General features: G+C 40.4%; 1 protein-coding gene across 3 annotated transcripts in view; it reads left to right on the top strand.

Annotated features, from left to right (window-relative positions):
- LOC128639107 (beta-1,4-galactosyltransferase 3) overlaps positions 1-17,352 on the top strand; it is a 443,577-nt gene that overhangs the window by 148,326 nt on the left and 277,899 nt on the right. The window contains exon 1 of one of the 3 annotated variants that reach the window (XM_053691265.1): positions 17,042-17,065. The exons of the other annotated variants lie outside the window; for them this stretch is intronic. The gene's annotated coding sequence lies outside the window, so the exon portion shown is untranslated. Of the gene's footprint in view, positions 1-17,041; positions 17,066-17,352 lie in introns of those variants that run through there. 3 annotated transcript variants of the gene reach the window in all.

Genomic DNA, 17,352 nt, shown 5'->3' with positions numbered 1-17,352 from the left:
GCACAAGCGTCTGGCGGATGTTCCAGACGTTCAGGCGTTTTGTCAGGCTTTAGTTAGAATCAAGCCTGTGTTTAAACCTGTTGCTCCGCCATGGAGTTTAAATCTAGTTCTTAGAGTTCTTCAAGGGGTTCCGTTTGAACCTCTGCATTCCATAGATATCAAGCTTTTATCTTGGAAAGTTCTGTTTTTGGTAGCGATCTCTTCGGCTCGAAGAGTTTCAGAGTTATCTGCCTTACAGTGTGATTCCCCTCATCTGATCTTCCATGCAGATAAGGTAGTTTTGCGTACCAAACCTGGGTTTCTTCCTAAGGTGGTATCTAATAAGAATATCAATCAGGAGATTGTTGTTCTGTCACTGTGTCCTAATCCTTCTTCAAAGAAGGAACGTCTATTACACAATCTTGACGTGGTTCGTGCTTTAAAGTTTTATTTACAAGCTACTAAGGATTTTCGTCAAACATCTGCTTTGTTTGTTGTCTACTCTGGACAGAGGAGAGGCCAAAAGGCTTCAGCAACTTCTCTTTCTTTTTGGTTAAGAAATATAATCCGCTTAGCTTATGAGACTGCTGGCCAGCAGCCTCCTGAAAGAATTACAGCTCATTCCACTAGAGCGGTGGCTTCCACATGGGCTTTTAAAAATGAGGCTTCTGTTGAACAGATTTGTAAGGCGGCGACTTGGTCTTCGCTTCATACTTTTTCTAAATTCTACAAATTTGATACTTTTGCTTCTTTGGAGGCTATTTTTGGGAGAAAGGTCTTACAGGCAGTGGTGCCTTCCGTTTAAGCGCCTGCCTTGTCCCTCCCTTCATCCGTGTCCTATAGCTTTGGTATTGGTATCCCACAAGTAATGGATGAATCCGTGGACTGGATACACCTTACAAGAGAAAACAAAATTTATGCTTACCTGATAAATTTATTTCTCTTGTGGTGTATCCAGTCCACGGCCCGCCCTGTCATTTTAAGGCAGGTGTTTTTTTTATTTTTAAACTACAGTCACCACGGCACCCTATAGTTTCTCCTTTCTCTTGCTTGTCTTCGGTCGAATGACTGGGAGTGGCAGTTAGGGGAGGAGCTATATAGACAGCTCTGCTGTGGGTGATCCTCTTGCAGCTTCCTGTTGGGAAGGAGAATTTCCCACAAGTAATGGATGAATGCGTGGACTGGATACACCACAAGAGAAATAAATTTATCAGGTAAGCATAAACTTTGTTTTTTCTAAATTGCGGGCTGTTAGGCTTGTGGGTGCGCAAAATGCTATAATTTATTGCGTCATTTTTGGCGCGAGGCTTTTTTGGCGCGAGAATTACGTTTGTTGACGTATTTTTGTCATTTCCGGCGTCTTAGTTGGTGCCGAGAATTTTCACGTAGTTGCGTCATCTATGACGCTTGTGTTTGTTGCAGACGTTTGTGGGCGTCATACTTGGCGCCAGACTTTTTGACATTATTTAAGTCCTCATGTATTTTTGCTTCTGGTTTCCAGAGGCTTATTCTGTTTGCATTTTTTCCCATTCCTGAAACTGTCATATAAGGAAATTGATAATTTTGCTTTATATGTTTTTTCTATTACATATTGCAAGATGTCTCAATCTGACCCTGTCTCAGAATCTACTTCTGGAATGCTGCTGCCTGATGTCGGTTCTACCAAAGCTAAGTGCATTTGTTGTAAACTTGTGGTAACTGTACCTCCGGCTGTAGTTTGTGTTAGTTGTCATGATAAACTTTATAAAGCAGATAATATTTCCATTAGTAGTAGTTCATTACCTGTTGTTGTTCCTTCAACATCTAATGTTCAGTTTATTCCTGTTAATGTGAGAGAATTTGTTTCTAATTCTATTCAGAAGGCCCTGTCTGTTATACCACCTTCTAATAAACGTAAAAGGTCTTTTAAAACTTCTCATAAATTCGATGAATTTTTAAATGACCGACAGCATTCTGATTTATCTATCTCTGATGAGCATCTATCTGGTTCAGAAGATTCTGCCTCAGATATTGACACTGACAAAACTTCATATTTATTTCAAATGGAGTATATTCGTTCTTTATTAAAAGAGGTGTTGATTGCAGATATGGAGGAGACTAGTCCTCTTGATATTAAAGCCAATAAACGTTTAAATTCGTTTTTTAAACCTCATGTAGTTATTCCAGAAGTTTTTCCAGTTCCTGATGCTATTTCAGATTTTCCAGTTCCTGATGCTATTTTCATTGGGTACTTCATTTACTCCTTCTTCAAGGTTTAAGAGACTGTACCCTTTGCCGACTGATAGATTGGAGTTTTGGGAAAAGATCCCCAAAGTTGATGGGGCTATCTCTACTCTTGCTAAGCATACTACTATTCCTACGGCAGATAGTACTTCTTTTAAAGATCCTTTAGATAGGAAGCTTGAATCTTATCTAAGGAAGGCTTATTTATGTTCAGGTCATCTTCTTAGGCCTGCTATTTCTTTGGCTGATGTTGCTGCGGCTTCAACTCTTTGGTTGGAAACTTTAGCGCAACAAGTACCAGATCCTAATGTATATAGCATTGTTAAGCTAATTCAACATGCTAATAATGTCATTTGTGATGCCATTTTTGATATCATTAGAATTGATGTCAGGTATATGTCTTTAGCTATTTTAGCTGGAAGAGCTTTATGGCTTAAATCTTGGAATGCGGATATGACTTCTAAGTCAACATTGCTATCTCTATCTTTCCAAGGTAATAAATTATTTGGTTCTCAGTTGGATTCTATAATTTCAACTGTCACTGGGGGGGGAAGGGAGCTTTTTTGCCTCAGGATAAAAAATCTAAGGGTAAATTTAGGGCTACTAACCGTTTTCGTTCCTTTCGTCAGAATAAGGAACAGAAACCTGACCCTTCCCCTAAAGCAGAGCTTTCCAAACTTTTCATGTTGGTGACCCACTTTTTAGACCTACATCATTTCACGACACGGTAATTAATTCAGTTGTACTAGCAAAAAGGAGGTTAAACTAACTTGTTTTAAAATATATGGACACATACATAAATTATATAATAATAATAATAATAATAATAATATGTATTTACAAGTAACAGTATGTACTGTATGTGCAAGAATTAAAAAATAGTTTAATAACACCAATAGCTACTTACTATTTTAATGGGATGTATGAGGTTGATGGGATGAACACAGTTTCTGAATATTTGGTGGAATATTGGATAAAGATACTCACATTTCACCATCAAGCATTTTTAAGCTTCCACTTCCTATCCATATATCAGGAGCACCAATGCACTACTGGGAGCTAGCTGCAAAAAAACCCCTCTGACTTCAGCTCAGCGTATAAGCTGCCGCCCTCAGAGCTCTGTGAGCCCTACTGACTACTGCCCGTGCTGCAAACACACTGCTGTCCCACTCACTGACTACACAAGCAGTCACAAGCCAATTAAGGAGACTACACGTGCAGTGAGGAGCCAATGTGCTGCCAAAGCTGCCAATGGGAATAGTTTCAGTTCCCACTGAGCTGCGCCAATTGGTTAAGATGATCTGTGACCCACTAGGTATCAATCATGTGTCAACCATGTGACATGCATAGCAGGCAGGCGGAAAGTCAGAAACCCCCCAAAAAACCTTAAAAAAATTAAATTTAAAAAAAAATTGTGCTGAAGCAGGGACACACCTACACACTGCTGCCGACACACTAGTGTGTCCCAACACACAGTTTGGAAAGCACTGCCCTAAAGGAACGGTTTCCAATTGGAAGCCTTCTCCAGTCTGGAATAAATCCAAGCCTTTTAGAAAATCAAAACCAGCCCCCAAGTCCGCATGAAGGTGCGGCCCTCATTCCAGCGCAGCTTGTAGGGGGCAGACTTCGTTTTTTCAAAGATGTTTGGATCAATTCAATCCAAAATCATTGGATTCAGAACATTGTTTCTCAAGGGTACAGAATAGGTTTCAAGGTAAGACCGCCTGTGAGAAGTTTCTTTCTCTCATGCATTTCATTGAACACAGTAAAGGCTCAGGCTTTCCTGAAGTGTGTTTCAGACCTGGAGTTATCCGGGGTAATTGTGCCAGTTCCATATCTGGAACGGGGTCTGGGGTTTTATTCAAATCTGTTCATTGTTCCAAAGAAAGAATTCTTTCAAACCAGTTCTGGATCTAAAAATTTTTAATCGTTATGTAAGAATACCAACATTCAAAATGGTGACTATAAGGACTATTCTGCCTTTTTGTCCACAATAGACTTACAGGATGCATATCTTCATATTCCGATTCATCCAGATCATTATCAGTTCCTGATATTCTCTTTTCTAGACAAGCATTACCAATTTGTTGCCTTTTGGCCTAGCAACAGCTCCAAGGATCTTTTCAAAGGTTCTCGGTGCCCTTCTCTCTGTAATGAGAGAGCGGGGTATTGCAGTGTTTCCTTATTTGGACGATATCTTGGTACTTGCTCAGTCTTTATATTTTGCAGAATCTCACACGAATCAACTAGTGTTGTTTCTTCAAAGACATGGTTGGAGGATCAATTTACCAAAAAGTTCCTTGATTCCTCAGACAAGGGTAACTTTTTTAGGATTCCAAATAGATTCAGTATCCATGACTTTGTCTCTAACAGAAAAGAGACGTCTGAAATTGGTTTCAGCTTGTCAGAACCTTCAGTCTCAGTCATTCCCTTCAGTAGCTATGTGCATGGAGGTTTTAGGTCTCATGACTGCAGCATCGGACGCGATCCCCTTTGCTCGTTTTCACATGAGACCTCTTCAGCTTTGTATGCTGAACCAATGGTGCAGGGATTATACAAAGATATCACAATTAATATCCTTAAATCCCAATATTCGACTATCTCTGACTTGGTGGTTAGATCACCACCGTTTGGTTCAGGGGGCCTCTTTTGTTCGTCCAACCTGGACACTGATTTCAACAGATGCAAGTCTTTCAGGTTGGGGAGCTGTCTGGGGATCTCTGACACCGCAGGGGGTTTGGAAATCTCAAGAGGCGAGATTACCAATCAATATTTTGGAACTCTGTGAGATTCTCAGAGCTCTTCAGTTTTGGCCTCTTCTGAAGAGGGAACCGTTTATTTGTTTTCAGACAGACAATGTCACAACCGTGGCGTATGTCAATCATCAAGGTGGGACTCACAGTCCTCAAGCTATGAAAGAAGTATCTCGGATACTTGAATGGGCGGAATCCAGCTCTTGTCTAATCTCTGCGGTCCATATCCCAGGTATAGACAATTGGGAAGCGGATTATCTCAGTCGCCAGACTTTACATCCGGGAGAATGGTTTCTTCACCCAGATGTGTTACTTCAGAATGTTCAGATGTGGGGTCTTCCAGAAATAGATCTGATGGCTTCTCATCTAAACAGGAAACTTCCCAGGTATCTGTCCAGGTCCAGGGATCCTCAAGCGGAAGCAGTGGATGCGTTGTCACTTCCTTGGAATTATCAACCTGCTTATCTCTTTCCGCCTCTAGTTCTTCTTCCAAGAGTGATTTCCAAAATCATAATGGAGCGTTCATTTGTACTGCTGGTGGCTCCAGCATGGCCACACAGGTTTTGGTATGCAGATCTTGTTCGGATGTCCAGTTGCCAACCTTGGCCACTTCCGTTAAGGCCAGACCTTCTATCTCAAGGTCCATTTTTCTATCAGGATCTCAAATCATTAAATTTGAAGGTATGGAGATTGAACGTTTAGTGCTTAGTCATAGAGGTTTCTCTGACTCAGTGATTAATACTATGTTGCAGGCTCGCAAATCTGTGTCTAGAAAGATTTATTACCGAGTTTGGAAGACTTACATTTCATGGTGTTCTTCTCGTAAATTCTCTTGGCATTCTTTTAGAATTCCTAGAATTTTACAGTTTCTTCAGGATGGTTTGGATAAGGGTTTGTCTGCAAGTTCTTTGAAAGGACAAATCTCTGCTCTTTCTGTTCTGTTTCACAGAAAAATTGGTAATCTTCCTGACATTCATTGTTTTGTAGAGGCTTTGGTTCGTATCAAGCCTGTCATTAAGCCAATTTCTCCTCCTTGAAGTCTTAATTTGGTTTTGAGGGCTTTACAGGCTCCTCCGTTTGAGCCTATGCATTCTCTGGACATTAAATTACTTTCTTGGAAAGTATTGTTTCTTTTGGCCATCTCTTCTGATAGAAGAGTTTCTGAGCTATCTGCTCTTTCTTGTGAGTCTCCTTTTCTGATTTTTCATCAGGATAAGGCGGTTTTGCTGACTTCATTTAAATTTTTACCTAAAGTTGTGAATTCCAACAACATTAGTAGAGAAATTGTTGTCCCTTCGTTGTGTCCTAATCCTAAGAATTCTTTGGAAAGATCTTTGCATTCTTTGGACGTGGTTAGAGCTTTGAAATATTATGTTGAAGCTACTAAAGATTTCAGAAAGACTTCTAGTCTATTTGTTATCTTTTCTGGTTCTAGGAAAGGTCAGAAGGCTTCTGCCATTTCTTTGGTGTCTTGGTTAAAGCTTTTGATTCATCATGCTTATTTGGAGTCGGGTAAATCCCCGCCTCAGAGGATTACGGCTCATTCTACTAGGTCAGTTTCCACTTCCTGGGCTTTTAAGAATGAAGCTTCTGTTGATCAGATTTGCAAAGCAGCAACTTGGTCTTCTTTGCATACTTTTACTGAATTCTACCATTTTGATGTTTTCTCTTCAGAAGCAGTTTTTGGTAGAAAAGTTCTTCAGGCAGCTGTTTCAGTTTGATTCTTCTGCTTATAATTTCATTTTTTTTCATTATAAAGATTAAAACTTTTTGATTTGGGTTGTGGATTCTTTTTTCAGCGGAATTGCCTGTCTTTATTTTTATCCCTCCCTCTCTAGTGACTCTTGCGTGGAGTTCCACATCTTGGGTATTTTCTATCCCATACGTCACTAGCTCATGAACTCTTGCCAATTACATGAAAGAAAACATAATTAATGTAAGAACTTACCTGATAAATTAATTTCTCTCATATTAGCAAGAGTCCATGAGGCCCACCCTTTTTGTGGTGGTTATGATTTTTTTGTATAAAGCACAATTATTCCAATTCCTTGTTGATGCTTTCGCTCCTTTCTTATCACCCCACTTCTTGGCTATTCGTTAAACTGAATTGTGGGTGTGGTGGGGGGTGTATTTATAGGCATTTTGAGGTTTGGGAAACTTTGCCCCTCCTGGTAGGAATGTATATCCCATACGTCACTAGCTCATGGACTCTTGCCAATATGAAAGAAATGAATTTATCAGGTAAGTTCTTACATAAATTGTTTTTTTCGTTTGTACAGATGTGGTCCTTCCAGAAATAATTCTGATGGTCTCTCATCTAAACAAGAAATTTCCCATATACCTTTCCAGGTTCAGGGATCTTTAGGCGGAGATGGTGGATACGTTAGCAATTTCTTGTTTTCTGCTTACATTTTTCCACCGGTTCTTCTTTCAAGGGTGATCTCCAAGATCATAATGGAACAGTCTCATGTGTTTCTGGTAGCACCAGCATGGCCTCACAGGTTTTGGAATGTGGATCTTGTCCAGATGTCTAGTTGCCAGCCTTGGCCACTCTAAGGCCAGACTTTCTGTATCATAGGCCGTTTTTCCATTAGGATCTCAAATTGTTAAATTTGAAGGTATGGAATTTGAACGCTTAGTGCTTAGTTATAGAGATGTCTCTGACTCAGTAGTTAACACTGTTACAGGCTCGTAAATCTGTATCAAGAAAGATTTATTATCGGGTTTGGAAAACCTATATTTCTCCAACATTGGTGTGTCCGGTCCACGGTGTCATCCATTACTTGTGGGATATTCTCCTCCCCCACAGGGAAAGGCAAGGAGAGCACACAGCAAGAGCTGTCCATATAGTCCCTCCCAGGCTCCGCCCCCCCAGTCATTCTCCTTGCCGCTCTGAACAAGTAGCATCTCCTCGGGGATGGTGAGGAGTTTGTGGTGTTTAGTTGTAGTTTTTTATTCTTCTATCAAGAGTTTGTTATTTTAAAATAGTGCTGGTATGTACTATTTACTCTGAAACAGAAAGAGATGAAGATTTCTGTTTGTGAGAGGAATATGATTTTAGCAGCAGTTACTAAAATCGTTTGCTGTTTCCACATAGGACTGTTGAGATGAGATAACTTCAGTTGGGGGAAACAGTTAGCAGGCTCTTCTGCTCAAGGTATGACTAGCCATATTTCTAACAAGACTGTGTAATGCTGGAAGGCTGTCATTTTCCCCTCATGGGGATCGGTAAGCCATTTTCTTAGTCTCAAACAGAATAAAGGGCTTATTATGGGCTATAAACTGGTAGACACTTTTAGGGGCTAAATCGATTGCTTTATTTAAGTATTATATGCAGTTTGAAGTTGTATTTCACACTTTTATAACATTGGGGAACGTTTTTAGCACCAGGCACTTGTTAAGACACCTTCCCAGTCAGGAAGGGCCTTTCTCTGTAGTAGGCAGAGCCTCATTTTCGCGCCATTACTGTGCAGTTAATTTTGAGTTCAGTACATGCAGCTGCATGTGTGAGGGTCTGGAATCCACTAAAAACGTTCCTAGAAGGCTTCATTTGGTATCATATACCCCCCTGGGATTGGCAAAGTTGCAGCAAAGGCTGTGGCTGGGACTGTAAGGGGGTTAAAATTAAAAACTGCTCCGGTTTCCACATTTTAAGGGTTAACAGCTTGAATTGGGGTGCAAAACTTTGAATGTATTAAGACACTGTGGGGAAAATTTGGTAAAGATTGGATAATTCCTTCCTAGTTTTTCACATATTCAGTAATAAAGTGTGCCCTGTTTAACATTTAAAGAGACAGTAACGGTTTTGTTTTAAAACGTTTTTTGTGCTTTATTAACCAGTTTAAGCCTGTTTAACATGTCTGTACCTTCAGATATATCATGTTCTGTATGTATGGTAGCCAATGTGGTTCCCCCTTCAAATATAGTGTGATAATTGTGCCATAGCGTCCAAACAAAGTAAGGACAGAACTGTCACAAATTGTAAAGTTGCCCAGGATGATTCCTCAGATGAAGGAAGTAGACATAGTTCTACATCATCTCCTTCTGTGTCTATACCAGTTATGCCCGCGCAGGCGACCCCTAGTACTTCTAGCGTGCCAATGCTTGTTACTATACAGTAATTGACGGCAGTAATGGATAACTCCATAGCTAATATTTTATCCAAAATGCCAGCATTTCATAGAAAGCGCGATTGCTCTGTTTTAAACACTGTAGAGCAGGAGGGCGCTGATGATGATTTTTCTGTCATACCCTCACACCAATCTGAAGTGGCAGTGAGGGAGGGTTTGTCAGATGGGGAAATTTCTGATACAGGAAGAATTTCTCAGCAGGCAGAACCTGATGTTGTGACATTTAAATTTAAATTAGAGCATCTCCGCGCATTACTTAAGGAGGTGCTATCTACTCTGGATGATTGTGACAATCTGGTCAACCCAGAAAAATTGTGCAAGATGGACAGTTCCTTGAGGTCCCGGTGCACCCTGATGCTTTTCCGATACCTAAACAGGTGGCGGACATAGTGAATAAGGAGTGGGAGAAGCCAGGCATACCTTTTGTCCCTCCTCCTATATTTAAGAAATTGTTCCCTATGGTCGACCCCAGGAAGGACACATGGCAAACAGTCCCTAAGGTCGAGGGGGCGTTTTCTACTCTAGCCAAGCGCACGACCATTCCTATTGATGACAATTGTGCTTTCAAAGATGCTATGGATAAAAAATTGGAGGGTTTGCTTAAAAAGATTTTTGTACAGCAAGGTTACCTCCTTCAACCTATTTTGTGCATTATTCCTGTCACTACAGCGGCGGGGTTCTGGTTCGAGGAACTGGAAAAGTCGCTCAGTAGGGAGACTCCGTATGAGGAAGTCATGGATAGAATTTACGCACTTAAGTTAGCTAATTCCTTTATTTTAGACGCCGCTTTGCAGTTAGCGAGGTTAGCGGCAAAAAATTCAGGGTTTACAATTGTGGCGCGCAGAGCGCTCTGGCTAAGAATAAGTCCAATTTTCGTTCCTTTCGGAATTTCAGGAACGGACCGGCTTCCAACTCGGCAGCCTCTAGACAAGAGGGTAACGCTTCCCAGACTAAACCAGCTTGGAAATCAATGCAAGGCTGGAACAAGGGTAAACAGGCCAAGAAGCCTGCTGCTGCTACCAAGACAGCATGAAGAGGTAGCCCCCGATCCGGAACCGGATCTAGTAGGGGGCAGACTCTCTCTCTCTTTGCTCAGGCTTGGGCAAGAGATGTTCAGGATCCCTGGGCACTAGAAATAGTCTCTCAGGGTTATCTTCTAGAATTCAAGGAACTACCCCAAGGGGAAGGTTCCACATGTCTCACTTATCTTCAAACCAAGTTAAGAGACAGGCATTCTTACATTGTGTAGAAGACCTGTTAAAGATGGGAGTGATACACCCAGTTCCAACTGTGGAACAATGTCAGGGGTTTTACTCAAATCTGTTTGTAGTTCCCAAAAAAAGAGGGAACTTTCAGACCAATTCTGGATTTAAAAATTCTAAACAAATTTCTCAGAGTGCCATCGTTCAAAATTGAAACTATTCGAACGATTTTACCTACAATCCAGGAGGGTCAATTTATGACTACCGTGGATCTAAAGGATGCGTATCTGCATATTCCTATCCACAAAGATCATCATCAGTTCCTAAGGTTCGCCTTTCTGGACAAACATTACCTATTGTGGCTCTCCCATTCGGACTAGCCACTGCTCCAAGGATTTTCACAAAGGTGCTCGGGTCCCTTCTAGCGGTTCTAAGACCCAGGGGCTTTGCAGTGGCACCTTACTTGGACGACATCCTAATTCAAGCGTCGTCTCTTTCAAAGACAAAGGCTCACACAGACCTTGTTCTAGCCTTTCTCAGATCTCACGGGTGGTAGGTGAACATAGAAAAAAGTTCCCCGTCTCCGTCAACAAGAGTCCCTTTCTTGGGAACAATAATAGATTCTTTAGAAATGAAGATTTTCCTGACAGATGTCAGAGTCAAAGCTTCTAAACGCTTTTCAAGTTCTTCACTCTGTTTCTACGGCCTTCCATAGCTCAGTGCATGGAAGTAGTAGGGTTGATGGTTGCAGCAATGGACATAGTTCCTTTTGCGCGAATTCATCTAAGACCATTACAACTGTGCATGCTCAAACAGTGGAATGGGGACTATACAGACTTGTCTCCAGTGATTCAAATAGATCAGAAGACCAGAGACTCACTCCGTTGGTGGCTGACCAGGATCACCTGTCCCAGGGAATGAGCTTCCGCAGACCAGAGTGGGTCATTGTCACGACCGACGCCAGTCTATTAGGCTGGGGCGCGGTCTGGGATTCCCTGAAAGCTCAGGGTCTATGGTCTCGGGAAGAGTCTCTTCTACCGATAAACATTCTGGAACTGAGAGCGATATTCAATGCTCTCCGGGCTTGGCCTCAACTAGCAAAGGCCAGATTCATAAGATTCCAATCAGACAACATGACGACTGTTGCTTACTTCAACCATCAGGGGGGAACAAGGAGTTCCCTGGCGATGAGAGAGGTGACCAAGATCATCAAATGGGCGGAGGATCACCCCTGCCACCTGTCTGCGATCCACATCCCAGGAGTGGAAAACTGGGAGGCGGATTATCTGAGTCGTCAGACCTTTCATCCGGGGGAGTGGGAACTCCACCCGGAGGTGTTTGCCCAGTTGACCCAATTATGGGGCATTCCACACATGGATCTGATGGCGTCTCGTCAGAACTTCAAGGTTCCTTGCTATGGGTCCAGATCCAGGGATCCCAAGGCGACTCTAGTGGATGCATTAGTGGCGCCTTGGACTTTCAACCTAGCTTATGCGTTTCCACCGTTCCCTCTCATTCCCAGGCTGGTAGCCAGGATCAAACAGGAGAAGGCCTCAGTGATTTTGATAGCTCCTGCGTGGCCACGCAGGACTTGGTCTGCAGACCTGGTGAATATGTCATCGGCTCCACCATGGAAGCTACCTTTGAGACAGGATCTTCTAGTACAAGGTCCATTCGAACATCCAAATCTAGTTTCTCTCCAGCTGACTGCTTGGAAATTGAACGCTTGATTTTGTCTAAGCGTGGGTTTTCGGATTCTGTGATAGATACTCTGGTACAAGCCAGAAAACCTGTGACTAGAAAGATTACCATAAAATATGGAAAAGATATATCTGTTGGTGTGAATCCAAGGGATTCTCATGGAGTAAGATTAAAATTCCTAGGATCCTTTCCTTTCTCCAAGAAGGTTTGGATAAGGGATTATCAGCGAGTTCTCTAAAAGGACAGATTTCTGCTTTATCTGTCTTGTTACACAAACGACTGGCAGCTGTGCCAGATGTTCAAGCTTCTGTTCAGGCTTTGGTCAGGATCAAGCCTGTTTACAGACCCTTGACTCCTCCCTGGAGTCTAAATTTGGTTCTTTCAGTTCTTCAAGGGGTTCCGTTTGAACCCTTACATGCCATAGATATCAAGTTGTTATCTTGGAAAGTTCTGTTTTTGGTTGCTATTTCTTCTGCTAGAAGAGTTTCTGAATTATCTGCTCTGCAGTGTAATCCGCCCTATCTGGTGTTCCATTCAGATAAGGTTGTTTTGCGTACTAAACCTGGTTTCCTTCCAAAGGTTGTTTCCAACAAGAATATTAACCAGGAAATAGCTGTGCCTTCCTTGTGTCCGAATCCAGTTTCAAAGAAGGAACGCTTGTTTCACAATTTAGATGTAGTCCGTGCTTTAAAGTTCTATTTAGAAGCAACAAAGGATTTCAGACAAACGTCTTCTCTGTTTGTCGTTTATTCTGGCAAGAGGAGAGGTCAAAAAAGCTACTGCTACCTCTCTCTCCTTTTGGCTGAAAAGCATCATACGATTGGCTTACGAGACTGCCGGACGGCAGCCTCCTGAACGAATCACAGCTCACTCTACTAGGGCTGTGGCTTCCACATGGGCCTTCAAGAACGAGGCTTCTGTTGATCAGATATGTAAGGCAGCGACCTGGTCTTCTCTGCACACTTTGTCCAAATTCTACAAATTTGATACTTTTGCTTCTTCGGAGGCTATTTTTGGGAGAAAGGTTTTGCAAGCCGTGGTGCCTTCTGTTTAGGTAACCTGATTTGCTCCCTCCCTTCATCCGTGTCCTAAAGCTTTGGTATTGGTTCCCACAAGTAATGGATGACACCGTGGACCGGACACACCAATGTTGGAGAAAACAGAATTTATGCTTACCTGATAAATTACTTTCTCCAACGGTGTGTCCGGTCCACGGCCCGCCCTGGTTTTTTAATCAGGTTTGAAGAATTTCTTTCTCTATACACTACAGTCACCACGGTACCCTATAGTTTCTCCTTTTTTTCTCCTAACCGTCGGTCGAATGACTGGGGGGGCGGAGCCTGGGAGGGACTATATGGACAGCTCTTGCTGTGTGCTCTCCTTGCCTTTCCCTGTGGGGGAGGAGAATATCCCACAAGTAATGGATGACACCGTGGACCGGACACACCGTTGGAGAAAGTAATTTATCAGGTAAGCATAAATTCTGTTTTTATGGTGGTGTTTTCATAAATTCTCTTGACATTCTTTTAGAACTCCTAGAATTTTATAATTTCTTCAGGGTGGTTGAATAAGGTTTTGTACAAGTACTTTGACGTGACAAATCTCTGCTCTGTTTTATTTCATAGAAAGATTGCTAAACTTCCTGATATTCACTGTTTTTTGTTCAAGCTTTGGTTCGTATCAAACCTATTTAATTAATTTACCCTTCTTGGAGTCTTTATTTGGTTAAGGATTTTGCAGGCTCCTCCTTTTGTGCCTATGCATTCTTTGGATATTAAACTACTTTCTTGGAAAGTGTTGTTTCTTTTGGCTATATCTTCTGCTGGAAGAGTTTGAGTTATCAGCGCTCTTGTGAGCCTCCACATCTGATTTTTCCATCAAGATAAAGCTGTTTTGCGGACTTAATTCAAATTCCTTCTTAAAGTTGTGAATTCTATAAACATTAGTAGGGAAATTGTTGTTCGTTCCTTTGTGTCTTAATCCTAAGAATTCTCTGGAAAGATCTATACATTGTTTGGATTCCAGAAAGACTTCTAGTCTGTTTTTTCCATTACTTCATCTTGGTTAAAGCTTTTTTGATTACCATTATGGCATCTTGGTTAAAGCTTTTTTGATTCACAAAGCTTATTTGAAAGCAGGGCAGTCTCTGCCTCAGAGAATTACAGCTCATTCTACTAGATCAGTCGTTTCTTCTTGGACTTTTAAGAATGAAGCTTCGGTTGATCAGATTTGCAAAAGCAGCAACTTGGCTTTCTTTGCATACATTTACAAAATTTTACCATTTTGATGTATTTGGTTTTTTTTTTAGCAGTCTTTGGTAGAAAAGTTCTTCAGGCAGCTGTCTGTTTGATTCTACTGCTTATAATTTAAGTTAAGAAAAACTTAATTATTGTTTGAATTTAATTTCTCAGCGGAATTACTGTTATTTTATCCCTCCCTCTCTAGTGACTCTTCTGTGGACTTCTTTTTCTCCCTCTCTAGTGACTCTTCTGTGGACTTCCACTTCTTGGGTATTTTATCCCATACGTTACTAGCTCATGGCCACTTACATGAAAGAAAACATAATTTATGTAAGAACTTACCTGATAAAATAATTTTTTTCATAGTGGCAAGAGTCCATGAGACCCACCCTTTTTTGTGGTGGTTATGATTTTTTTTTTTTGTATAAAAGCACTATTTTTTCCAGTTCCTCTTTTTTGTATGCTTTTTTTTTACTCCTTTTTACACCTCACTACTTAGCTATTCATTAAACTGAGGAATGAGTGTGGTGGAAGGTGTATTTATAGGCATTTGAGGTTTGGGAAACTTTGCCCCCTCCTGGTAGGAATGTATATCCCATATGTCACTAGCTCATGGACTCGTGCCACTATGAAACTACATAATTTATGTTTTATGTCATATCTTTTACATTTTGTGCAGTCAGGTACAGTACCTAGTTTAATAATGTGTTAATGTTATATTTTCTATTTTTTGAAATGTGACGCAAAGCAATGATAAATAAGAAACGTGGGGTTTCTAATGTATATTGGTGAGCTCGGGAGCATGCCTGTGCGCTTCGGCGAATGCAAGCGGAGTGCGAAGAATTTTCTTTCAGATTTGCGCAATTTTAGGGGCAGCTTGCTTACATAAATATGGCGATAGGTTCATATGCATAATTATGGCCACAATTACAGGCAGATTACTTTGATAAATCACCCCCTTATTTGCAATATAAGTTATAGACGTAAATTTATAAGCTTCACATGCCCATGTAAAATACAAAATGGTCTCACTCAATCTATTTTTAAAGTAATTAATTGCAGCTGTCTGTCCATTGCCACCTGACAATTATTATATAACTATCTTATGTTCATTTGTTCTATACAGCTCAGCCGTGCAGATTAGGTCTTTTTACTGCTGTTTATATTTTTCCCTTTTTTTTTTTTTTTTTTTTTTTTTCTGGGGCGAAGTTGAAGAATGTCATTCAGAGTATCCAGGTTATACAATTGGTTGAGGTGTAAAATTGAGGCTAACAGGGCAGAACCGTGAGGGACCTGTGTGGAGTAATCCGTTTTTATTTTTTTTATTTTTTTTATATTGAGTCGGTGTGCACCAGTCACATGTGTAGCAAAAAATATTAGGTGCTAGCAGTCACTATTCTTGAATTCAAGACTGCTATAAAAAATATACACACAGCCTACTATACATTAATGAAATACTATTGATTGCACAAATCTGAAAAATCACAGAAATACTCAAAACAAAGACAAAACCTCACATGCTACACAGTAGAACCCAGGCAATAAGTAGTTAAACGTACACAAAACAGACAAACATAGATGCCGTTATAACAAAACTACAAGTATAATAAAGTTTGAGTCTGCTTTTTAGAAATTTAAAACATATCTTATGTTAAATATTTACTTTAATGGCTGTTGTGGCGATAGTTTAAGGGACAACATGAAAATGCTCTATAGATAAACACATAGTTGAAGTTAACTAGAGCAGCGTTGTACTGCTTGGATCTAGTTGAAAGTGACAGTAGGTGTGTGTGTCTGTGGCCTCCAATCACCAGCTAGCTCTGAGTAGCACATTGCTGCTGCTAAGGATATGTACAAATGATGATCAACAAAGGATATCTAGACTACAAAGTAAATTTGATTAAAGTGAATGTAAAAGTGTCTTAAATGTGCATGTGTTCTAGATGAATGTTTCATTTTGACTTTCATACTTTCATAAACAAAACAAAAAGTGCATATGAAAACAAGCTTGTTAAATTTAATTTAGTTGTTTAAATGATCAGGAAACCCATGCTTACTGGCTGGTTTGTGCAGGTTACTTAGCTCAGGTACTTACCTCCAAAATTACAAAGCTTTATTAAAAAACATTTATATTTTAGAAAATGAGCAGCCTACTCTATCCCTGGTTAGTAAGTTCACTATGTAGCTAAAGTTCCAAGATCTATAGATCCTCACACCCTATAGATAAGCATACACTACTGATTAAGTAAAAGAATGAGAATTATTCGTTATCTCAAGGTTTTCCTCTGATGTCATTCTTTCACAAATCACTAAAGAAACAGTGACTTATTAGCTAAACTATGTTTCATCATGTGGAACTAAGCTGTTAAGAGAATGTAGTCAAACCCTTTTTTTTTCTTCTTTCTTATAGCAATATTGGGCTTCCTGTCTGTTTTAACCTCTTACAATTTTACTAAACACAGAGATGCTGTGTCACACTAATGAGGGACTCTTATTTGGCAGGTGTTTACTGAGAATGTTAGTCTCCTAGACGGTTACACATTTTGAAACTTTATTAAGTATGAGATTTGGAAAGGTGGTTCTTGTGTTTACAAAAGGTAGGTTTGAAAGAATCTGCATTTAAACAAAAGGGTTGTCGGGTGTCTAGTATTCAACTGGAAAGTCCAGTATTTCAGTAGGATTTCCAGTACAGTCTGTACAACAATACAGTACATTTTTTTACTACTGGGTATGTGCTTCATGTTAAATGCCTCCTATGTCTCTCTCTGTACCACAAATATGGTTCTGAAAGAAGCAACACTGCACATAAACTGCTGTATTCGGTGATAGCACCCAAGGTTTGTGGAAAACAAATCCCTTTCATTCTTTGTTAGTGTCAGTCATGGGAGGGTGTTAAACACTGCTCTGTGTGTTCATAGCAGCTGGGATAAAATTAATTCTTTTTTTTTTTCTTTTTTTTTTAACTGGGATGTTAACCATGGCGGAGTAAAAAAACTTTGCTGCTAGCAGTCTTCAGGTCAAATCAATGGTTTGTGTGTTACTGTAAAGGTAAAATAATTAGGATTAGTATAATCACATGGCAAAGCACTGCACATTCTGTATACTTTAAATGCATGTTGTCCTT

Source organism: Bombina bombina, chromosome 8 (assembly GCF_027579735.1).
Source record: "Bombina bombina isolate aBomBom1 chromosome 8, aBomBom1.pri, whole genome shotgun sequence".
Lineage (NCBI taxonomy): Eukaryota > Metazoa > Chordata > Amphibia > Anura > Bombinatoridae > Bombina > Bombina bombina.
The sequence above is the reverse complement of the archived record's forward strand: the minus strand, read 5'-3'. Positions and strand labels throughout refer to the sequence as shown.